This window comes from Camellia sinensis, chromosome 7 (assembly GCF_055761805.1).
Source record: "Camellia sinensis isolate YWXY chromosome 7, ASM5576180v1, whole genome shotgun sequence".
Taxonomy (NCBI): Eukaryota; Viridiplantae; Streptophyta; class Magnoliopsida; order Ericales; family Theaceae; genus Camellia; species Camellia sinensis.
The window spans coordinates 133,400,338-133,425,191 of record NC_138967.1 but is presented as its reverse complement, the minus strand read 5'-3'; positions in this window follow the sequence as shown (position 1 = coordinate 133,425,191).

Sequence of the window (24,854 nt, the reverse complement as noted above, 5' to 3'; positions counted from 1 at the left end):
ATGGAGAGAGTTGATGAAACCATGATCGTCCTCCCTCTTTTATCAATCGCAGAGGGAGGGGTCCGTTTTCCCCATCACCCGTTTGTTAGGGCTATGCTCTGCCATTGGGGCTTAATCCTTTCCCAACCTAATGTTAACTTCTTTAGAATCGTGATGGGGGTTATCGCACTAAATCGTCGCCTTAGGCTTAACCTTGGCATTCCCGCTATTCGGCACTATTATGCCTTGGCCAAGTCTTCTGGTCGGCACAGACGTTATTTTCTTAGGGTCAAGGACACTGACCATCAACTAGTGACCATGCTTTCCAGCTCTGGGAAGCGGGTTGATGATGTTATGGTCGTCATCCAAGGAAACTGGGAATTCGGCGAAGGCGAGGATTGCCTCGATCCTATTCCCAGACGGAGGGGTGAACCAGGTAGCCGTGTAGCTTCTTTTATTTATTTATTTTTCATTATATTTGTAAGGCTTTATTTTCAGGACCTCGTGGTTTTACTTGTGCAGGAAACGATTTGAAGAATGTGCTGATCTCAACCGACGACGCTGTCCTTTCGGAAATTAAGGTTGCGCTCAACTATTTCGGCCGGCCGAGTCTTCAGAAACAGGGGAGGGCAGCCTACGTTCCGCTCCGCTATGAGCCGACTTATACAACCTTTTCGGCAGCGAAAAACATCCCAATTTCGAGGGGTGAGAGGAGTCTTATCGCCCTTATCTTCACTGATTTTAAAAATTTGAGTCAAGTCGATTTTGAGAGGTCAGATTCGGAGCGACTGGAAGTAGCTAAGGCCGCCGAGTCAAACCAATCCGAATATGAAGTCGACGAGGCGTTGAAGTTAGCATTTGAAGAAGGCGGCCTTAATTTAGAAGACCCTCCGTCCACTTCGGGCCAAGAGGACCTTCCACTTGACCATATTTTTCACGATCTTGAGGACCTTCCCGGCGCGTACCCAGAAGATATGGCTGGGTTAAGCCTCTCACAACTTGCCAAAAAGGCGAACGCAGAAAGGATGGCAGCACGACAAAGGGCAGAGGCCATTCGAACCGAAGTGCCTCCTGCTACCAAAACTCAGCCCTCCTTGCCTATTAGCGAATCTCAGCCCTTCTTGCCTGTTATTGGGGGGACGGCAAAAAATCGAAGTGCCGAGGCTGAGTTGGTTGTTCAGGCCGATTGAGTGGCTTAACTGAGGGTAGGGAAGCGCTCTGCCAAGGTTAAGGCCGGCTTAGAAGATAACCGCGCCAACAAATGACCTCGTTTAGCGGAGTCAGATGTGATCGTGCCTTTCGTTATTCAACCGAAGATAAAAAACACGCCAATCCCTTCTGATGCTTCAGTAATTAAAGATCCAGCGGTCGCACTTGGTATGGCTACATCCGTTTTACTTCCGGCTGACAAGGCGGCTTTCTGGGCAGAGCCGGATCTGGTTTCAATAGCATTGGCCGCGCAATCGACATTTTTGGTATAAATCTTGACTTTGTCTTTTCGCTTTATGCGAATACTATTATGGTCTTAACTTCCTATTTTGCAGACCGTCGGAAGGATAGCGGAGATGGGCCGTCGCCATCATGTCGCCATCAAATAGCTCAGCCGTCTTCAAACAGAAGTTGAGGGCCACAGGAGCAGGGCTGAGTTTGAGGCTTCGAGGGCGAAGATGGAAGGTGCACGGGCCGAAGCCGAGATGGAGAGGACACAGGATGCGGAGGGACGAAGATTAGCCACCGAGAGGAGGGCAGACACGAGCGAGGGGGCGCTGAAATTGGCCCAGGAGGCAGTCTCCAAACTGGAGGTTGAGTTGGAGGAAATAAAGAAGGCGAAGGAAGCGGCCGAATCGGAAGCTTCTAAGGCATTAGAGGCCGGGAAAAGTACTGCCCTTGCCGAATATGTAGAGGAAGTTTCCAAATTTGAAAATTGGAATTCAAGCACGGCTGGCTCAAAGCCCTTGCTGCTACTGATGTGACGGTGGCAATGCCAATTCAATACGAGCCAGTGGATATTGAGCCGCTGGAGTCTGACTCCGAAGATTAATTTGGTCCACGCCTTTTTTGCTTGCTGTTTTAGGAGTTCTCGAATGTATTTTTACAGCTTTTTGTTTGATAATTTTCATGTGTAAAATGGCTACAATTTGTGCCCAATTTTCTAATGAAAATTTCTTTTTTGCCTTGCTGTTATCTGTGCTAGCTTTTGTTATTGATGAATGATATTGTTGTTGATTGCAAGGTGGCTACACTTTGTTTTTAATACCAAGTTTCGATCTGCATTGGGCATCAACACTTGGCCGATCAGATTAATAAATCTACCCTTGCCTCGGCCATTGCACGAGAATCGTTAGCCGAATATGCCTAGTTCGTGGAATCGCTGCGACATTAATCTATCGGCATCGGGCTTAAATACTTGACCGATCAGATTAATAAATCAGCCTTTGCCCCAGCCATTGCACGAGGTTCATTAGCTGAATAGGCCTAGTTCGTGGAATGGCTGCGGCATAAATTTATCGGCATCAGGCTGAACTACTTGGCCGATCAAATTAATAAATTTTCCCTTGCTCCAGCTGTTGCACAGGATTTGTTAGCCGAATAGGCCTAGTTCGTGGAATGGCTATGGCATAAATCTATCGGCATCGGGCTAAAGTACTTGGCCGATCAGATGAATAAATCTGCCCTTGCTCCAGTCATCGCACGAGATTCATTAGCTGAATAGGCCTAGTTCATGGAATGGCTGCGGCATAAATCTATTGGCATCGGGCTGAAGTACTTGGCCGATCAGATTAATAAATCTGTCCTTACTCCAGCCGTTGCACGAGATCTGTTAGCCGAATGGGCCTAGTTCGTGGAATGGCTACGACATAAATCTATCGACATCGGGCTTAAATACTTGGCCGATTAGATTAATAAATCTGCCCTTGCCCCAGCCCCAGCCGTTGCACGAGGTTCGTTAGCCAAATAGGCCTAGTTCGTGGAATGGCTGCGGCATAAATCTATCGGCATCAGCCTGATGTACTTGGCCGATCAGATTAATAAATCTACCCTTGCTCCAGCTGTTGCACAAGATTCGTTAGCCGAATAGGCCAAGTTCGTGGAATGGCTGCGGCATAAATCTATCGGCATCGGGCTTTAGGGGTTTGGCGTTAATGACGTCGCCTCGGGGGCGCTGCATACATACGAATAAATGGGGTGAGTTCCCGCCAGTGAGTCCATTTATTTTTATTCAGGGTCGATAAGAACTAACTTAGGGCGAGGGCGAATGTCAAACAGACTATTTATCAACCGCAGAGGAGAAGGACGAACGCTGGCTGAGCTAGATACTGCGATGAATCGCAGCAGCGAGCCTACGCGCGCAGGAGAAAGGACGTCCAAGGAAAGGGATAAACATCAACCTTCAAGCCGTCGCAGCAAATCACCCCGAAGAGAGAAGTAGCAAAGGGGAAGCTCCCCGCGACCACGACCGAGGAATAGGCTAGACGCGACGCCACGACCATTGAGTTTTGCGGTGTTCGTGGGGAATAAACCGATGACTGAGGCAGATTCTATCGGTAATGACCTGGGTGTGGTAGTCGAGTTCGCTTGACAGATCTTTCCACCAGAAGTCCAAAAATTAATGGTTGGATAACAAGATTTTGAAGTGTTTTGAGAAGGTATCCATGGGGCGGTGATGGGGCTGTACACTACCTACGAAGTCAGCGTGCACCTCCGCGTCGGGTGGCGAGAGATGGAAAAAATGGCCGAATGGATCCGCAGCTCGGAGGCTCATGTGGAGAATGTCGAGCGTGAGCTTAGGGAGCTTAGGAACGCTAAAGCCGCCGAGCCGCATGTGGCGGGTCAATCTAATCCGATTGTGGAGTAGAGGGTGCCCCAACGGCTATTGAGTCATGCCATCGCCAACCAAGATATGGCAAGCATGTTTGCCGTAGAAAATGCGAGGGCCAAAGGTTACGAGCAAGGCTCCATGCTGGCCGGAAGGTTGGGATCGACAAAACAAAAAAAAAACTTGCAGAGGAAGTCTGCCGATGCGAGAATCGGGGCTTTAAGCACAGTTGGATCGCGCACTTCAGGCCACGGAGGCCTGCCGAGCAAAGGGTGTCGATTCGGTGTTGTTGTCGGACTATCGTAATCATTTTCCCTTCTCTGATTTTGAAGTAGAAAAGAGTGATGACGAGGGAGACGCCGGACAAAAACACTAATTGCGATGCTGGAAACGCAGATTGCGTTATAAACTATGTAATCATTGTCTGATTTGAATAAAATGTCTTGGTTTCTTTTTAATTTTTACTCGGCATAAATATGTTGGCGCATTTTATTCTTTATTGCATGAATGTTTGAATAAATGTGTTTTGTGTTTCATTGTATAAACATCATTACGAATGTTCACATTCTTCGATTTACCAACGGGTTTTCCTGGCTCCATACGAGAGGACTCTTCATTAAGTATTTAATCGGCATAATCATGCTACGCATGGCCCGTATATCCACGAAGGGCGCTCCGATGCCAGAGGTTTAATCGGCCCAAAGGCGTCGTGCGACGATGGAGCTCCGAATTTGAAGACTTTCGTTGGCCAATCGGGATATCCACGAAGGGCACTCCGAATTTGGTGGCTTTATCGGCCCAAAGGCGTCCGACCCCAATGCGGCTCCGAATCCGGAGGCTTTAGTTGGCCAATCAGGATATCCACGAACGGCGCTCCGAATTCGGTGGCTTTATCGGCCCAAAGGTGTTGTGAGCCAATGGGGCTTCGAATCCGGAGGCTTTAGTTGGCCAATCGTGATATCTACGAAGGGTGCTCCGAATCTAGAGGCTTTATCGGGCCAAAGGCATCATGCACCGATGGGGCTTCGAATCCGAAGGCTTTAGTCGGCCAATTATGATATCCACGAAGGGCGCTCCGAATACGGATGCTTTATCGGCCCAAAGGCATCGTGCACCGATGGGGCTCTGAATCTGGAGGCTTTCGTTGGCCAATCGTGATATCCACGAAGGGCGCTCTGAATTCAGAGGCTTTATAGGCCCAAAGGCGTCGTGCGCCGAGGGGGCTCCGAATCCGGAGGCTTAAGTTGGCGAATCGTGATATCCACGAAAGGCGCTAAGAATACGGAGGCTTTATCGGCCCAAAGGTGTCGTGCACCGATAGGGCTCCGAATCCGAATGCTTTAGTTGGCCAATCATAATATCCATGAAGGGCGCTCCGAATCCGGAGGCTTTATCGGCCCAAAGGCGTCATACGCCGATGGGACTCCGAATCCGGAGGCTTTAGTTGGCCAATCGTGATATCCACGAAGGGCGCTCCGAATCTGGAGGCTTTATCGGCCAAAGCTGTCGTACGCCGATGGGGCTCCGAATCCGGAGGCTTTAGTTGGCCAATCGTGATATCCGCGATGGGTGCCCCGAATCTGAAGGCTTTATCGGTCCAAAGGCGTCGTGCACCGATGGGGCTCCGAATCCGGAAGCTTTATCGGCCCAATGGCGCCGTGTGCCGTTGGGGCTCCGAATCCAGAGGCTTTAGTTAGCCAATCGTGATATCCACGAAAGGGCGCTTCGAATTCGGAGGTTTTATCGGCTCAAAGGCGTCGTTTGCCGATGGGGCTCCGAATCTGGAGGCTTTAGTTGGCGAATCGTGATATACACGAAGGGCGGTCCGAATTCGGAGGCTTTATCGGCCCAAAGGCGTCGTGTGCCGATGGGGCTCCGAATCTGGAGGCTTTAGTTGGCCAATGGTGATATCCACGAAGGGCGCTTTGAATCCGGTGGCTTTATCGGCCCAAAGGCGTCGTGCGCCGATGGGGCTCCGAATCTGGAGGCTTTAGTTGGCGAATCGTGATATGCACGAAGGGCAGTCCGAATCCGGAGTTTTTATCTGCCCAAAGGTGTCGTGCGCCGATGGGGCTCCGAATCCAGAGGCTTTAGTTGGCCAATCGTGATATCCACGATGGGCGCTCTGAATCCGGAGGCTTTATCGGCCCAAAGGCGTCGTCCGCCGATGGGGCGCCGAATCCAGAGGATTTAGTTGGCGAATCGTGATATCCACGAAGGGCGCTCCAAATCCGGAGGCTTTAGCGGCCCAAAGGTGTCGTGCGCCGATGGGGCTCTGAATCCAGAGGCTTTAGTTGGCCAATCGTGATATCCATAATGGCGCTCCGAATCCGGAGGCTTTATCGGCCCAAAGGCGTCGTGTGCCGATGGGGCTCCGAATCTGGAGGCTTTAGTTGGCCAATGGTGATATCCACGAAGGGCGCTCCGAATCCGGTGGCTTTATTGGCCCAAAGGGGTCGTGCGCCGATGAGGCTCCGAATCCGGAGGCTTTATCGAAACACCTTTGAATTGATTTCATAGCGAGTGGATAGGGATCTTTGCATTACAGAAAATGAGTTGTACATGGTGAATCGTAACAAGCATCACGTCCCACAAGTCGAATCAATGATAAAAATTGCGTAAGTGCGTGGAATTCCAAGGCTGTGGTGGACTCCTTCCTGACAAGTCATTGAGCCGATATGCCCCTACTCCTGCGATTGAATCAATCTGATAGGGGCCGTCCCAGTTAAGACCCAATTTTCCATCCGCCGGTTTGTTGGCAGCTGGAAGTACCTTCTTCAGGACTAACTCTCCTAGTGCGTAACGGCATAGCTGAACACGTTGTTTATATGACTTAGCAAGCTACTGTTGATACCACACCACAGATGCAAGGGCTCGGTCTCTTCGTTCTTCAATCAGAACTAAATCCAAGGCAAGCATCATGTCGTTTTGGCCCAAATCAAAAGCTTTAGTTTTCAGGGTTGGGTGGCCGATCTCCAGGGGTAAGATCGCTTGGGTTCCGAAAGCATAGAGCAAACGGCGTTTCTCTAGTGAATCGCCTCGGCATAGTTCGATGAGCCCACAGTACACTTGGCAATTCTTCGACCCATCTGCCTTTAGCATTCTCCAGCCTCTTCTTAATGCCGTCCAAGATGGATTTATTAGTGGCTTCGGCTTGACAATTGCTTTGTGGGTAAGCCAGCGTAGAAAAGTAGGGCCAGATACCATATTTACTGCACAGCTCCCGGTAGACACCACAATCAAACTGGGTGCCGTTCTCTGAGATAAAAGCTCTTGGAATGTTGAATTGCATTATGATATTTCTCCACACAAAGCATTTGACATCAAAATCTTGAATGTGTGTTAATGCCTCCGCTTCGGCCCATTTTGTGAAGTAGTTTGTGGCAACGATCAAGTATTGCTTGTTGCCTAGGGACCTCGATAACGGTCCTATGATATCAAGCTCCCATTGGGCAAACGGCCAGGGACTGGTGATAGAGCTCAACTCTTCAGCGGGCAGATGGGTTAACGGGGAGAACTTCAGGCACCGTTCATCCTTTTTAGCATAGCATTCGACATGAGATCTCATTATCGACCAATAGTACCCTCGTGTCATGGCTCTATGTTCCAAAGAGCGCCTGCCAGAATGGGCGCCACAACTACCTTCATGTATTTCAGCAAGAAGCTCTTCAACTTTGTCTGGGTGCACACATTCCACATATGGACCAGAGAGGGATTTTTTATAAAGCCTTCCTTGCGGATCCAAGTAGTATCGCAAGGCTTTGTTTCGCAGCTTGTGCGCTTCTTTCTTGTCCACTGGGAGCTGTTCGGAAGACAGGAATGCAGCAATGGGATCTATCCAACTCGGTCCATATTCTACAACATTGACCTGGACTACTTCCGAAGGGCCGATGCTCGGCTGCCGGATGAAACCTACTTCGATAGTGCGTTAAATTTCTGAGTTAATGGCGGTGGCTAAGCAGGCAAGAGCATCTGCATGTGTGTTCTGATCACGTGTTATTTGGTTCAATTCATGGTGGTCAAATTTCGCCAGCAAGGAATTGGCTGTTTTCATGTAAGCCGCCATGAGGTCGTTTCTCGCTGCGTATTCCCCCTTTAACTGATTGATCACCAGCTTTGAATCGCAAAATACAAGCAAGAGCCGAGCACCCAGAAGATGTGCATTCCGCAAACCAGCTAGAAGGGCCTCGTATTCGGCTTCATTATTTGATGCTTCGAAGCCGAGCATGACGGCCTGCTCAATTATTGGGCCGTCGGGAGCCATGATCACAACTCCGGCTCCGCTACCCCGCTGGTTGGATGATCCATCACAGTACAACTGCCAAATGTCCCCAATATAAATTCTCCAGTTCGACTCTGGTCGAGCTTCATTGGACTTCAAATCGGCAAGACCCCCAGTGAATTAGGCAACAAAGTCGGCTAGCACCTGGCCCTTAATTGAGGTTCTAGGTAGAAACTGAATGTCGTACTGGCCGAGTTCAAGAGCCCACTTTGAAACGTGTCCTGATGCTTCTGCACTTCGTAGTACTTATCGGAGGAGATAATCGGTTAGCACCCCAATGCTATGTCTTTGGAAGTAATGCATCAGGTTTCTTGCCACCATGACCAGGGCTAGGACGAGTTTTTGCAGCGGGAGGTAGCGTGTTTCGGCGTCAACCATTTCCTTGCTCACATAATATACTGCCCGTTGCTCCCCCAGCTCTTCCTTTATCAGTACGACGCTGACGGTCTTGTCGGAAACTGCGAGATACAAAATGAGCGAGTCACCAGTAGCAGGTGTTGTCAAGAGTGGTACTGAGCGTAAGTAAGTCTTGAGGCTGTTGAAAGCGGCTTCGCATTCAATGGACCATTCAAAAGCCTTGCCCTGCCATAGTGTATGGAAGAATTGTCGGCAACGATCTGTAGACCAACTGATGAACCTATTGAGTGCGGCGGCCATCCCCATCAACTTTTGAACCTCTTTTACCGAATGAGGGGAGCTGAGTTCCAAGATTGCTGTGATTTGCCTCGGGTTGGCCTCAATTCCCCAGTGGTTGACAATGTACCCCAACAACTTGCCAGAACCGATCCCAAACGTACATTTGGAAGCATTCAACTTCATTCTGTATTTGCGTAAGATGTCGAATGTCTCTGCTAGATCGGCTAGATGGGTTTGCTCTTCTCTGGACTTGACTACCATGTCATCAATGTGCACTTCCATAGTGCGGCTGAGTTGTTTTTTGAACATAGTTGTGACCAGTCTTTGGTAAGTTGCCCCTACATTCTTCAGCCCAAAAGGCATAACCTTATAGTAGTAGGTTCCTCTTGAGGTGAGGAATGCAGTTTTTTCTTGATCCTCAGGATCCATGGCGATCTGAGGGTAGCCTCTGTAAGGATCGAGGAAGCTCATACGTTGGTGGCGTGCCGTCGCATCTACAAGTTGGTCGATTCTAGGTAGGGGGAAACAATCCTTGGGACATGCTTTGTTTAAGTTAGTGAAATCGACGCACACTCGCCAAATCCCATTTTTTTTCTTCACAACCACTGTATTAGAGAGCCATGTAGGGTAGGTCACTTCCCTGATTGCCCCGGCGTCAAGTAGCTTGTCAACCTCCTCAACAACGGCGGCAGTCCACCGCTGATCGTCGGCTTTTCTGAATGATCGGCTTGCACTTAGGGTCGACATTCAAATGGTGCTGTGAAACGGACGGGTCTATACCCGGCACCTCATATGGATTCCACGCAAAGACGCCAATGTTGTAGAGCAAGAAAGAGATTAGCTGCTGTCTGTCGGCCTGACTCAGGGACACGCCGACCATGAATAACTTCTTGGGGTTTCCGTTAATTTCAACTCGGTCTAGGTCTTCTATGGCCTTTTCACTAGGAAGCCGCCCAACATCGTTAAGGCTCTCCTGGTCTGGCACTTCAATGGAGTTTACTTGCAACTCTTTTACCGTCTTTCTAGCGAGAAGATAACATGCTTGTGTTGTTTTCTGGGAGCCGCGGATTTGCTCAATGCCGCATTCTGTCAGGAAGCGAAGCAGCTGATGATACGAACTCGGCACGGTGTGATTTTTCCCAATGGGTACTCTATATTGGCTTTGAAGCCGAATAGTGGATATGGAGCCGGAAAGAGATCTGATTTGGAGAAGCCGAGTTTGGTTAATGTCTTGTAGTACATGACCTCCGATGTGCTCCCCGGATCAATGAGTACGCGCTCAACTGTAAATCGGTTTACACGTAGCTCAATTACCAAGGGATCAATATGGGGCAGTGTTACTTCAGCCAATTCTGAATCATCAAAAGTAAGGCCTGCGGCTTCATGGGGCCGTTTGGCCAGAGTGAGTTAATTTTGATGGTTGGGATTTGACTGAATCGTATGCACTGCAGATGTCATTGGTAGGCTATATATCATGTGGATCGCGCCGATTGGAGGTGAATCCTGCCATAAGGCGATTGCTTTGGTTGGGTTGCTTTCACGGACATACTGTTGTAGGCGGCCATCTTGTACTGATTCCTCCAGACAGGATTGTGTTGTCGGAGGTGAATTTCTTGGGTAGCACTGCCTTTGCAATCCGTCGCACGAAAAGTTCGTGTTGAGCTTTATCCGAACTGCTTCTTCTTCGTTTATGCCTTATACGGGGACTCTCTTCAGAAGAAAGGGAAGTTTCAGGTCGTCCCTTTTTCTTGGGCTCCAGGGATGATGAGTCGGAGTTGCTATCAGTGTCTTGTTGTCGGGCTTGTGATCGTCGACCACCTGACCTTACAGGTCTGTCTGAATCTTGGCGTACAGCTAGTTTGGACTTTGCCACTTCCAAGGCCAAATCCTGACGGAGACGTTCGTTCGCTGTGATCATGTTCTTCAACCATTCTTCGTTTCGCTTTGCCTATTCCATGATCGCCTACATTGCCTCATGCTCTGGAATCAAGGGTGAGGCGAAGTTCAAAGTGCGTCTTGCAGGGATAGTCTCCGGTCCAAGCATGTTTGGTGGAGTGAAGTCGTCTTTTTGCGTGGTTTCATCAGTGATTATCGGAGGGTCTTCCATTACGCCTGCCATGGATGTGTTTGAGTATTCCCACAGACGGCGCCAATTATGGAGAAGTGGTTTTGGAAATACTCTTCTGATCCCGGGAGATGCTATGATCCTTTTCTAGTCACCTGAAAAGAGATAAACACTCCAGTCGGGGGTGCCGGAATTAGCACTCCGATGAGGAAGTTAGTTTTTGCACTCAAGATTACTTGTATTCTAAGTTAAGCTCAATAGTTCTCACCTCCATCTTTCTGGCTGACGTTCCTCTATTTATATCCTTTCTTTCCTGGGCCTCGGGATTAGGTCCAATTTCCATTCGCTATTCGCCATATTTTGTAGTAAACCGCTCTTCACTTGGCCCTTGCTTAACCGGCTATTTGGCGGAGTAGGGTTGGATTCGAGAATGCGAGCCCACGCCGAATGCCACATATTTCGACTCCCCCGAGTTCGATTATCCGGAATTTTCTACAACTCCTAATTCTCGGCCCCCACATTGAGTATGAAATGTTCCATTTTCCTTGTGTTCGAATTAACACCCAATTCGAAGACATGCAATGCAACACGAAAGATGCTTATCTTGCCTTCTTTACTTGTTCATTTTGTTTACTCATTTTACATTACCGATTCATTCTTTAATCGATTAAGTTCAAAAGTGAGTGTTCTCTAATGGAAAGATGACTCAAACCACAAGTTACTTTGTGTGACGCCCTGATTCTACACTATTGGTTGCAGTCAAGGGAGAGTCACTAATGAGTCCTATGGTCAATAACCATGTAAGATCCCAGATCGCCGAAGGAGTCAAATTAGCCTCCCTTCTAAGTCCACCTTTCTTAGGTAGCGCACTACCCTTTTGACAGATCTTAAAAGGTATTGACACAAGGTCTCATAAGCAACGATAAGGTTCATACATATACGTAGAATAACAATACATTACAACCGTAAATATCCTTAATTCTTGTTCCATTACATTACATCCCAAGAGAAAGTTTAAACATTCACATGAGTCTTACAAAATATCAAAAGGAAATTTCTAACTTTCTTAAAATAGCCAAAAGTCTTCGAAAGTTTCAGGCTCGACGTCTCTAGCTATAAGTTCCTCTTCGTCACCTGACATGATACGCCGTGAGCTTTGAATGCCCAATAAACACACACACACCCTGACCATTTTTCCCAGTCCAACACACAATCACAATTATAACATCAAGTAGTAAAGCATGATACTCCAACAAATAAATAAAGGGTTAAGTTAGATGTTAGTAAACTAGAAATCCCCCAAAGAGATTTCATCCTCCCAACCACAAGAATTGGACGCGGATTATTCAGTATGCCCCTTCTTTTGCTGCTTTGTTGCAGAACTAACCTTAGATGCCTACCAATGGTCATATACCGCGTAGCGCCAACCGCAGGGCCTCAAAAGAGACGGTAATGATGGGCCTTGCCCAAATCCTTCCTCACACCAAACCACCTAGGGTCCGAATACAACCACTCCGTTCAAGGGTTCCGAAAACCACTTGCGCAAGACTTTAACTTCCAAAAACGGGAACGCATCCCAACAATCCATACATCACATATCATCATCTTTCCATTACTCAAAAGATGGAAAACCCAATACCATCCAAATTAAGTTTCCCGTTGAGTTCAATGTTTCAAATCAAGGTTAGAGAACTTAACAAGATAGCAATACCCCACACAAGCATGCATTAATAAGATGAAGAAGATAAAGAACATAACCATAACACATACAATATTATGTCAAGATATGATCATAGGCTAATAAGCATTTTCATGAACACAAGGGCATAAGAAATCAAACACAACAGAATTTCCAGATTCAATATCACATAAGGATTTGAATAAAAAGGGCTATTTTAGAGTTTTTATCAGACTCGGCCTTCCTATGGTTCGTAGAGAATTTAATCTAGTTTCCATAACATATTTCAGAAATTGGATAGCCTTTCTAGATTTTAAGTTATTTAGAAAACACTTCAGTGCTGTCCAAAATCGTCGACCGTTACGAAAATTTGATTTTTTTGCAAACCGCTCACTGTTTTTCCATGAAACCAATTGTAGTTGAAAGCTGACTCCCTAAGGAATATTTTAAAATAAAATAGAGTTCGAGAATAATTTTCTACATTTTTCTAGAATTTCTGAAAGTTGGCTGCGAAAAATAGATTCTAAGGTACAATGCCCGAAACAAGAAGATTTGTGAGAGAAGGGATCCACTACGAGAAAATTTTCATTTCTTTTGTGATGAAAACACAATATATAACATATATTAAACTCAAAAAATTTGCTTGAAGGTGTGCCTTTGGAATGTTTGAGGGATTGGTATGAAAAAGATGGTTTTGTACGGAAATGAGGGAAAATACAATAGAGATAAAATCAAGGCTCAATTCTTATCATTTTTAACACAAATAACTCATCAACAACACATTTGAAAACAATATTTAGAACCCTTAAGAACATGTATTTGAAAAAGGAAAATGAAAGAGAAGGTTGTGTTGTGGCTTACTTGCTAAGCTTTGAACAAGGTGGCTCTCTTCTTCCTTCCTCCTTCTCTCAAGACTTCTCTCTCTAGCTCTCCTTTTTCTCCTCTAGCCGAATGTGTGTGTGTGAGTGTTGTTTGTGCTTGCCAAGCTAGGGGATAGTGGCATTTATAGGCAAATTTTTGGTGTAAAAGGTCATAAAAGCCCACTAGTTGGAAATGGATGGAAATGTTAAGATTTTCTTGGATTCTAATGGGATAGGAGTGATTAGGGAGCTTAATCATAGGATTAGGCAACATCTAGTTGATTCCTAGTTGAAATGGAACTAGTATTGGAAACAACATCCTAGGTCTAGGGTATTAGGTTTTTTGGGTTTTCTAGAATACCATGATTATACATCTTGGAAAATGGCTTCTCACTTCTCCCTAGAATGGCTGGCCATAGGAAAGGGTGATGGAGCTATTTTTTTTTTTTTTTTTTTATCAATTTAGGTACTAGGGCACACTCCTCAATCTATATATATATAGATTTCAATTTGATTGATGGTACTTATGGTACAAGGGTACATGTACTAGTTTTTGGGGTAAATTTTGAATTTAGATAAAGAGTGAGGGCCTGGAATTAAATTCATGTTTTGGAACTTTATTTGCGTAGGATTAAATTAAATTAGACTAAGCAACCTAATTTGGCTAGGATATTCCTATTTTGACAAAAATAAAATGTTAACCGACAAGATTCGAAATAATTCAAGGAATTGAGGGGCTTTAAGAAAATAATTCAAACGTTTGGGTTTTTAAAGTGAATACATTTTCCAGGGGCTTCACACTTTGGGCATGAAAGAGGCATTACACTGTTGGTAATGAACCCCCTAAGGGATTAAACCTTTAGGTGCAACACCTCAATTCCATACTTAGGCAAACAAGTGGCTTGAAACCACTTTCAAAGCAAATAAAAGAGTGAAGAATGGAGGGAGATTGCAGAGATTTTATGTGCTGAAATGGAGTGCAAAACAACACTGAAACATGCTTTCAACTCAAAAGAATGATAATTAAAGCATTAAAACATCAAGCTAATGAAGGAATTAACACTACAACTATGCAATATAAGCATCACCTGAATTAACCATCCCAAAACAGAGCCAAAACAGGTCAAAACAGAAGCAAGGACATGTTGGGCTTAAGCTAAGGTAAGCTAGAAAAACATGCAAACTCATGAAGCTAACTATGAATGCAAATAAGACACGAGGATGGGAGGCTAACTGTAGACACCCCATTTTTGACCGTCCTCAAGACTTGGACGTCACCGTTTGAACACTCGGTGATCATCCATGTTTGTGTTCGTTTGGAGTTCCCGGAGGTCTCAACTACGCGCCTTGCCTCAGGATCTCCGAACTTGACTGTTCAGTGTCTGGTTTTGCACCAAACACTTGCATTTTGCCTTGGAGGGGCAGGGAATGCCTTGTGAGGCATCCCCACACACCACCGGCCATGGCCAGAGGCCACCGGCTGGTTTTTGCTACCACCGGCAATGTATATTGCCGGTCGGCACTATTTATTGCTGGTCGGCACTCCCTTTTGCCAAAATGGCATCTTTGGCCGGCCGACTACTGTGCATCTGCTTTTGCAGATATTTTATCACAATTGTCTTGCATTTGGCTCCCCTCTATACACGTGTATGGAGGGATCTCCCTCTTTAGAAGCTTGTCTTGTAAGCTTTACAAGACAAGAAGCTCTATAAGAGGAGCCCTTCTCTCCCTTGCTTAGGGTTAGACATATTTAGAGAGTTTAGACAGCCATATTAGGGTTTTGAGTTCTAGGGTTAGGATCCATACATATTCTATCTCTATACCTCTCTCTTTTTACCTTTGTGTGCGTTTAATTGTGTTTTAGTCCATACTATTGCACACAAACACCTAGTGTTTCACCTTCCTTTGGCTACTGAGGTTCTAAGGGGCTGGTTTTGGTGTTTTGGAGCTGGATTCAAGCCAAGGAGGGCTGTTGGAGCATCATTTGTGAAGGTGATCTACAAGGGTGAGAAACTTTCCTCTTATTCCCCATTTTTGCATTGCTTTTCTACCTATCTTAGAGTTGTTTTCATGCTTATTTTATAAGACAAAAAAGTTCTTTTTTTTAGCCCTCTTGATTGTTTATTAAGAGTGTTTTGTGGTTTGGATTTGTTTGACCCCTCCTAAGCCTTGTAAGGCTCCTTTTTGTGCTATTTTTGTGCAAGTTTCGAGACTTTGGTGTTTGGGCCTCTTCACCACTGAAATCTTGAGGGATTTCAGTGGCGAAGATGGTGCCTTGAAGTCTCCAAAAGGGGAGGGCCACCCCCTCTCCTTGTTGTCCTTGAAAGGGACCCCTTTTGGCCTCTTGAGGGAGCATCATGTTAGAGTATGTATTGATCATGTCTTGGCTGTTTTCCATGCTTATTATGCCATTATATAACCTTGTTGTGTGTTGGTTTTGGTACACCATGCATACTTAGCATACCTACCATGTAATGCCTTGTTATTACCTTAATATGCCTTAGGTTGTTAGCCTTTGTTCTAGCATATTTTAGGCTTAGCCTTGTGAAGGTTTTGTGCTCATTTTGCCATGTTTTAGGTCTGTCCATAGTTGTTTGGGTCGATCTTGGCATGCGTAGTATAACTCCTTTGTATTCGAGCTTGTATGCTTCAAGTATGTGAATGTGTAGTATGTGTCGCTTGCATCATTTCGGTGGTTTGGAACCACCCTACGCGTTATTTCAGTCCCTTTGGCATGCTCATATGTTTGCCTTGGATGTCTCTTTAATGCTTCGAAAGCTTGTGTAGCATGTTCCATGTTTTGGCCATTGTGCATGCCTTTGAATTTGAGCCACTTAGATGCCATCTAGGGGGCCCCCTTTGCATGGTCTAGGTCTGTCTTGAACCTACTTTAAGTCCTCTTAGCCTTGTGAGGCTTGGTTGACTTAGTCATGGTTCAAGTCCCTTTGACTTGCTTCAAGTACTTGGGCCATTTATTGCATGCTTAGTCTATTTTTTTTTTACTTGGTTTGGCACCATCTTAACATGATTTTCAATGTTTATCTTGCATGCCATTAGTCCACATTATGCCTCTTTCAAGTGTGCTTGAGAGTCCCTCTTTTGGTGCCTAAGTGTTGGCCCTTTAACATGTGCATGTGTGTATGTGTATTTAGTCCTTTATTTTGGTCACTTTGACCACTGTTTTGGGCCTTATTAGAGCTGCCCAAATCATGTTTAAGTCCATTATTTGTTTGCTTGCGTGCTTACCTTGTATGTTTGTTTGCATGCTTGCATGTGCACCTCGCATGCCATGTTGCATCCTTAGCTTGCATGCCTAGGTTGCATTGCATTTTGCATGCATGCCTTGTTCCTTGACTTGGTGATAGGAATTGGGCCTTGGTTTGTTTGTTTGGTTTGCATTTCATTTGACATGAAAGTTGCACACTTGATTCTTTGGGCCATCATGCATAGAAATGCGTGATTGGCGGTCCGAGAATCGAGACACATGCCCTTTTGAGTCACAAACATGATAGGGGACATGATTGGTGCATATATTGCCTGAATTGTATTGCCATGCAAGTTGTGTCCTCTGCTGCTGTGAGTTGTAGGTTCTGCAGGCATTCTTTGCGGACCGGCAGTATACATTACCGACCGGCAGTAAATCACCAGCCGATGGATTCATTTTGTGCCGGTGACCACAATTCACTGCCGGTGGTAATTCTACTCAGCCGGTGGTGATTCCCAATATCCAGAGAAGCATCCTTGAGACTTTGGCAGTCTTCAGAGAGGCAGAACAGGGAAAACAGAGGAAGACTATGCATGGCCGTGCACTTCCGAGCAGGACCCGAGCATGCGCTGCATCTGGCTCTCCTCCCGAGGCGGTTTACTGCTTTTCCTAGTTTAAATTAGTTTGTGGACTGATTAGGCAATTTGTAATATTTAATTAGCTTGCGTAGTTAATTAATTTTTATTATTTATTTGGTCCCTCCGGGGGAGGGCAAATCTGTAATAAGTGTGCGTGAGTGGTGTGCATGTCTTCCAATCCCCACTTCTTTCTGCCTTTTTACTTACTTGCTTTGATGGTTAGTAATAGGTCATGTTTAAATTAGCATACCTTATGCTATGCATGCGTGCATCCATGCATTTGTATCGCATGCATCAGGCTCGGTACATCACGCTAACTGCATTTGCACTTCAATTCCAAATTCAATACGCGCATCAATTGACTGCATTTCACATGCCATGCTTAGGTCAGCCGAGCCTATTCTATGTACATCTTGTATGTGTTGCATTAGTCAATTTGACATAAAACTAGGATCACGCATGTTTGCTAACTAGTTTACTGTTTTGGCACGGAGTACATTGTAAGTATTTGTGCTTTAGCATACTGCATGCGTGTGAATGCTATCATGACAGCATGCTTACCATGTGGCTAGATGCTTATGTGATAAACTGTTTGAATGCCTGTGGGTGAAGGTTGGATTGTCTGAGTTGGAAAAACTCGTTGAAATCCATGTTTTAGCCTACTTGCGAGTAGCAAATTCCAAAAGTGTTTTTCAAAACAAACGGATATGCAATGTTTATTTCCAAATTAGGCAATCTAGTCTATACTTGTTTGCTGTGCGCATAACATAGTAATTCTAGGCTAATAATTGGAATAAGAACACATAAAGTTTTCAAAAACGGATATCACGGTTAGTAGAGGCCGATCTTTGATCGAGTGAGAGGGGGTGCTCATAGCTGACCTTCCCCAATCGTACCCAAGCTCCCGAGCCGAGGCAACTTTGGCAATGACGGACACGTGGCCTTTGGCACCGAGTCAGGGTTTCCTAAATTCCCCCATTTTAAAATATTTAGGTGGTGACTCTGTATCTGGAAAAGCAGTCCATGTTTGGCACATCTTTTCAAAAAAATCTGTTTCTCAAAACGATTTGTCGGATTTGGACTCTTTGGTTCAGATTAAGAACCGCGACACAAATTGAGTCCGAACTATAGTGAGGCCCATGGACGCGTCTACAGTTTCTGGCGACTCTGCTGGGGAGTTAGAGAGCTTGACTCGAACTCGTGATATCTTGTTTTTGATTTCATTTATGTGTCTCTTTGCATGTTATGTGCATTGGTGTGCCTAGGACACCGTGTTTGCCATCTGCCATTCCCGAACGGTTTGCTGGAGGCTTGTCTTGTCAAGGCATGACCATAAGGCTGACCGGTTATGGGCTCTGACAGCATGGGAACACAAACCCCGGTTTTACCGGGGCACCCTTTTCGACCATTCGACCTAGTACATATTCGGATCCATAGTGACCATTCCAAGCTAGGACAGGTTGCTTACCCGATATTAGGTTGTTTAAAACTGCTGCGTGCATAGTGAAACCCTAGCTCCTGACAAAATAGGACAGGGAAACCCTACCCCAACATAGGGGTGTTTTGGTTCTCACTTATCTGTTATGTGCTTTCAGAGTGTATCTTTACATGAATGTACATACCAGTTTGCAAGTTTGAGTATCGGGCCCAAGGGCACCAGTATCAGTGTTGTCAAAAAATCAGTTATATCTGCGGGTATCAGTTCAGTTTTGGGGACAGTGATTCTAGGGAACAGTGATCAGTAGTGGAGTACAGTTGTTCGGCTACGCCCATATCTGATTTGTTTGGGCTGAAATGCTGCTTGTTTTCCCTTTCAGTTCAGAGAGTTCAGAGAGTTGATACAGAATAGCTAGTGCCCCCCCTTTGCTGAGGCAGGACTTATGGCGACACAGAATTCAGAAGAGATCGTGGTTATGACGGCTGCATTAGATCAAGGGATCACTCTGCAAAGTGAGACCAACATCAACATGTCACATCCACCCAGGTCGCCTGTTGCGCACCCGGTTTGGGCCCCCCAGCTATATCAGGCTCGCGAGCCTACTATATTTGAACTAATGGGGATGATAGGTGATCTCCAGAGGTCTGTGGCGGACCTCGCCTACGGAATGTCAGCTTCACCTCCAGCTACACCATATGCCGGGAGTTTTGTACCCCAGGAGCCCCCGCTGTTGGGGCGAATTGTGATTGAACTTAGCCAACCGGAGATGGCCTCCAGCAATGGTAATGACATATCAACACCAACCCAGACCCTCGATCAGGCTGAGGCCAGAGGAAAAGACAAAACGAAGGCAGATGCCGATCCCATTGAACAACTGCTGTGGGCAGTCGAGGCTTTGAAAGCCGGGGGGATGAACAAGCAACAGATAACCGCAGTTGTGGCAAAAACTATGGAAGATGCTTTCCCCACTCCACCTAAGGGGAGTTCAAGTCAGTCAGAAAATCGGGACAGGCCCTGTCAGGTCAGAACAGTTCCTCCTATTCCCAGCCCTGCACCCCGGAAAGATCAGAAAGCCAAGGTGGCGCCTACCGACCCTTTCGCTTGTGCGGCTAGTAAGAGCGCTCAGACCCCAAAGTACCTACCCCGGGGGCGCAGGACCTTTCATGCTCTCTACATGCCCCTGTCTAAGGCACTTCAGATCCTTGCCGAGAGGGGGCATCTTAAACCCTTGGAGCCTCGGCCTCTCCCGAAGAATCTCCCTGCCACGCATGATGCTGCTCAGTACTGCGCGTACCACCAGTAGACAGGCCATGCAACCGACAATTGTTTCTGCCTCCGTCATGAGGTGCAAGATTTGATCGACAACGAGGTTATCCTCCCGCCCACCTCAGCCAAGTCCATTACCACCCAGTTATTGGATTTTGAGGACACAGATACTGCAAGTATATAGTCAGAGAGTGAACCACCTGCGGGCGGCATTCGGTATATTTTGGATGTGGCGTCTGGCACGCATTTTTGAGCATCGGTGAAACCGAGTTTTGTAAATTCTGGCTTGGGTATCGAGTCAGTCTTTTGTTTTGGGTCTGTCTCTCTGTCTTGAGTCAGTCTTTTGCTTAAGGGTCTGTCTTGTTTTAGCGAGTCAGTCCCCTTTGTATAGAATACCAGGTGATTCGGGGGTTGTTGCCTCGAACACCGTTTTGTCTTGTAATTACCCATTTTGTTTTTTGAGTCTGTTTCTACCGAAGGGCCAGTTATACCAATAGATCTGAATGAAACAGTGGTGGCTATCTCATTTTCATGCTTGCTTTCAGTGTGAGTTAGTTGTGCCGGAGAATTTGGATGGGCTGACAGTACATCTCGCCTGCTCTCCTGCGCGCCAAACTCATTGCATTAGCCTAAGTTTTTCAAAGAACCCTTTTGAGCACTGCGGTGATAAAAACGAAGAGGATGAAATTTCTCGGGTTTTGCAAAACTTTGATCATTTTGAGAGAAAGAGAGGCGTGCCAAGCCTTTAATGAATGAAACCATGCTTGTTAGCGTGAGTACTGAGAAGAACCCTGGCTTGATCCAGATTGGTTCCACACTATCTTCGGCGCGAGCAATTTGTCGCTTTCTTAAAAACTTTCAAAAACAAATGTTTTACACGGCCCTGTGAAGACCTGTGTGGAACCGCTCTTGAGATTGTGCTGCCTAGGATCGCTCTCAGCCTCAAGATTCAACCTATCCGTTTCGAGCCTCGAACCCGTTCAGAAAGTTCAAACGGTCAAACGTCATGTAAGGTCTGTAAGGCCAGATTAGAAACAGCCCTTGAACAAGAGGCGCCGATTTCGAATCAAAAGAGTAGATCTCACCTGAAGGAGCTCGTGGAGTAGCCATGACGGAGTCTCCTACAAATCATTGCAACAGCCGTTCTCCTAGACACAGAGAGGCTTCAACTTCAAAAACCATTTGGCATGGACTTGTTACACTTTTACCCTTTAAGAGGCTCACTGGGCCGAAAACCCGGAAGGGCGACCCTGGAAAAAGTTAGAGCAAGAGAAAAATACAAAAAAAAAAAAAAAAACAAAAAAATTCAAAAAAAGAAAGCAAAGAAAAAATGCGGAAAAGAAAAGAAAAAGAAATGAACAAAAAAGGAGAAAATAAAAAGAAGCTCGCAAGGTCGAAAACCCGCATCGGGCACCTTGGCAAAAGTGAGAGCCTAAAAAAAGTGAAGGTTAAAATACCCGAGTGTACCTTAACCGGAACTACGTAAGGCTTGATTCCCATGTTTGGGATACATAGGCAACTTCATCATGAAGTCCAGCCCCGAACGCTTTCATAGCATCTCAGTCCATGCAAGGGTTCCGATTTCATCCCAAAGTCCAGTCGCCAACACCCTCCAAGGCGACTGTGTCCATATATTTGTTGTGACCGTCTTCGTCATCTCTGTGTCCAAGAGCTCGACCACCGCCAATGAAGACTGTTTGCGGACTGCTGCGGCATCATCAAAACAAGGGGCAACTTTCCGTTGCCGCGAGTCGTCGTGAGCCGCCATTCAAACCAGGGGCAACTTTCCGTTGCCATCCACCCCCTTTAAGCCAGGGGCAATTTTCCATTTCCTCCGATCCGAGGTTACGCATCTCAAAGAGTAAGTTCCATGCTCGTTGAGCATCAGCTGTTTGTAAAATAGTTTTTGAAAATTTTTACTAAGGTTGACTATTTTCTCGAAAACTATTCCATTTTCCAAAACTGGACCATTTTCTTGGACCCAAAAAGGAAAATTTTCAGTGCTTACAGCCTGACTTGCATGGCTTTCAAATCAAAAATCGAACAAGTACGTTAATCCGACTCTCATTTTGATCAAAACTATTTTAGTAGGAAACCAAAACGGAAAATGGTCAAAGTGATGAACTAAGGGCACAGTTGAGCCAGGAGTCCTGTCTCTCCCCCCGTCATCAACATACTTGCCAGAAGGGCACTCTACCCACCAGAAGAAATAGCTGTGAGCTAACGGCATTGGGCATGAACCCACACCTTCCTATTCATTCATTAATCACCCTGGGGAGGGACGAAAAATGAGAGAATAAAGAATAGAGAGGTGTAAGTGGAGAGAAAAGTAAGAAAAAGGGTTTTAAGAGGAAAAACCGAGCTTGAGGGTTGAGTGATGGGAGAATCACAAATCAGAAAGGGTGGGAAACAATACCCAGAGAAACTGGCTCCTCGTGACCTGAGGTCCCTCGTCTTCGTTGACGCGTCTGCGTGTTGTGTCTTTTCGATTTGCCTGTCTCGTCTTTTGTTTTAGATTTCTCCCGAGCGTGTCTCGTTGTGTTTAGGTCGTGTACCCTTTCGTTTGAGTCCTCCCCGCTGTGTTCAGTTGTAGGCTCGATACCCCGGTTTGAAAAACCCTTATTTAATTTCAAAAATCATCTATACTCAGAATGCTGTGCCATTCTCTGTATTTGAGCGTGCTTCAATTCCAACCGGTTCCATCTTTGAGCTCCGTCTTGTCAGATTGGGCCGTTCGCTCAGGATTTGCTGTGTGCGGAATGAACCGAATGTTGTGTTTTGGGCTGTATGCAGATTAATCCCCAACAGAGTAAGGGCTGTGTGTCCAGAATCAGGCAATGGGCTGCTTGGTTTATTTTGCTGTTGGCTGTTTAGTAATCTGATTATTACCGTGCAAGTGTTCAACATTTAGACCACAGATCAATTCCATTTACATTGAGGTGTAACATGATGAAACATGATGCAATACATGAGATATGTAAATGTAACACTTTTTAAGCAAAAAGTTTGTTCATTTCATTATCTATCCTTTTCAAATACACAAGTTTTGGAAAACAAAAATCTGCCTGCGGCAGTATAGAGTATCCTAACTACCAACAAAAAGGAAAAGTACAAGAAAGAGAAAAAAAAAATAATAAAAATCTGTATCCATGTCAAGCGGCTCCGAGGGCTATCGGTCTGTCCTAGTCCTCTTCCTGGATGAAGGTCCAGGAGCATCATCAGCATCGTCATCAGAGCCCGAGCTAGAACCGCCTCCGGTCTCCTCTTCTGATGACTCCGCCTCCGACTCGTCATCCTCATCGTCGTCATCATCAGGGACGGGAGCCCGCGAACTACTCCCCGACAGCCCGCGAACTACTCCCGACATGAGTGTTCCCCGCCTTGGTGCGGGGGAATACTCTGCCCTCCTCATCTCTCCCTCGGGCGGGGACAGAAGGTCCAGCTGGAGCACCTCCTACCATGGGAATCTGGAAGGGAGGCTGAAAAAGTACATAAAAGACAAATGCATCAGTATGCTGTGGATAGTTTATCAGTGCAGAATGCAGTGTATGAGTACAGTGAGTGAATGCCGTAAGCAGTTTATCAGTGCAGAATGCGATGTATGAGTACAATGTGTGAATGTCGTGAGCAGTTTATCAGTGCAGAGTACAGTGCAGAATGCAGTGCATGCAGTGTATCAGATGCTGTGAGATCAGTGTATCAGGTGTTGTGTCGTGCATCAGATTACGTAAATCAGCTTGTGAGTGATTTGAGGCCGCGATCAGAAGAACATACCGGAATGCTGTAGAGGGCCAGGATATCAAAGGTCCGCTGTAGCATCCCCATCATGGAGGCATTCATCTCCAATGACTGCCCGGTGTACTCAGAAGAAGCCTGCAAAAGTATCAGATGCATCAATATTTTGTGGAATATCAAATAAACTGAAATGAAATGACTGTACAAAAATGCAGTAATACATACCGGAGGCAAGTCGGGGACACTGACAAACTCGTGATCAGCCGGCGGAGGGGCGAAGGGGATCTGATAGGTCGCCCCACCCTGCCCTCGGAAAGTCAATGAAGTGGGCAGAGCAGGCCAACCGGTCCCCCGTCCTCCCTGAACTCCGCCCCTGCCACGGACTCGAGTCCTCCTCGAAGCTCCTGCTCCAGCTCCCGCTCCTGCCCCAGCTGTTGGCGCCACGGGCCTGGCTCCCTCCGCTCGACGGCCGCCGCTCAGAGATCGCATAATGTACGTCTGTACGTACTCTCTGTAGTCGCCGATGCCTCTGATGCGGGTCGCCTCCCAGCCGATAGTATAATCGGCCATCTGCTCGGTAGTGAGCCTCTCGGTCTCCCTCATATCCTCAAGAGGGTGAACCGGGACTATCTGCTCTGGTAACCCTAGGGTCTGGTGTAGGAAACGCTCACCCAGGTACCAAGCCCGACAGACCGGGCCCTCCAGTAAGATCTGAAAACGCGAGGTCTCCTCAGCACCGGCAAATCAGTCCCGAATCGTCGCCGGCAACGGAGCCCAAGGCTGCCAAGTGATCTGAAAGTGACATACAGTCTGTTATCTACTGTTATTGAAATATGCAGTGGGAAGGCGAAGCTTAAATGAACTGCAAGTAAAACATACCTCGGCAGGGGTGATGGTGTCGAAGAAGCGGCAGAAGAAGCTAAAAGTCTCTCGCGGCCTCCGGGTGCATCTCCCGTCAAAGCGACGCGAAAAAGGGACGGCCAGAGGAGTCTCCGTCTCCGGTACGGAAGCGAGCCTAGGAAAGTAGGCATAAACCCACAACTGCAAGGTAAATACCAGTGCATTTATCCGATAAAGCAGAATATAGAGTAAAAGTAGAAATGGCAGAGCCATGTGTTGTGTAGTGTATTGTGCAGAGTGTGCAGTGTGAGCAGTGTACAGTCAGTGTAAAGCAGAGTATGTGTGTGCCGTGTGTACAGTATACAGCAAGTATGAAGCAGACTACAGTGTGTGCAGTGTACAGAGTACAGAAAAT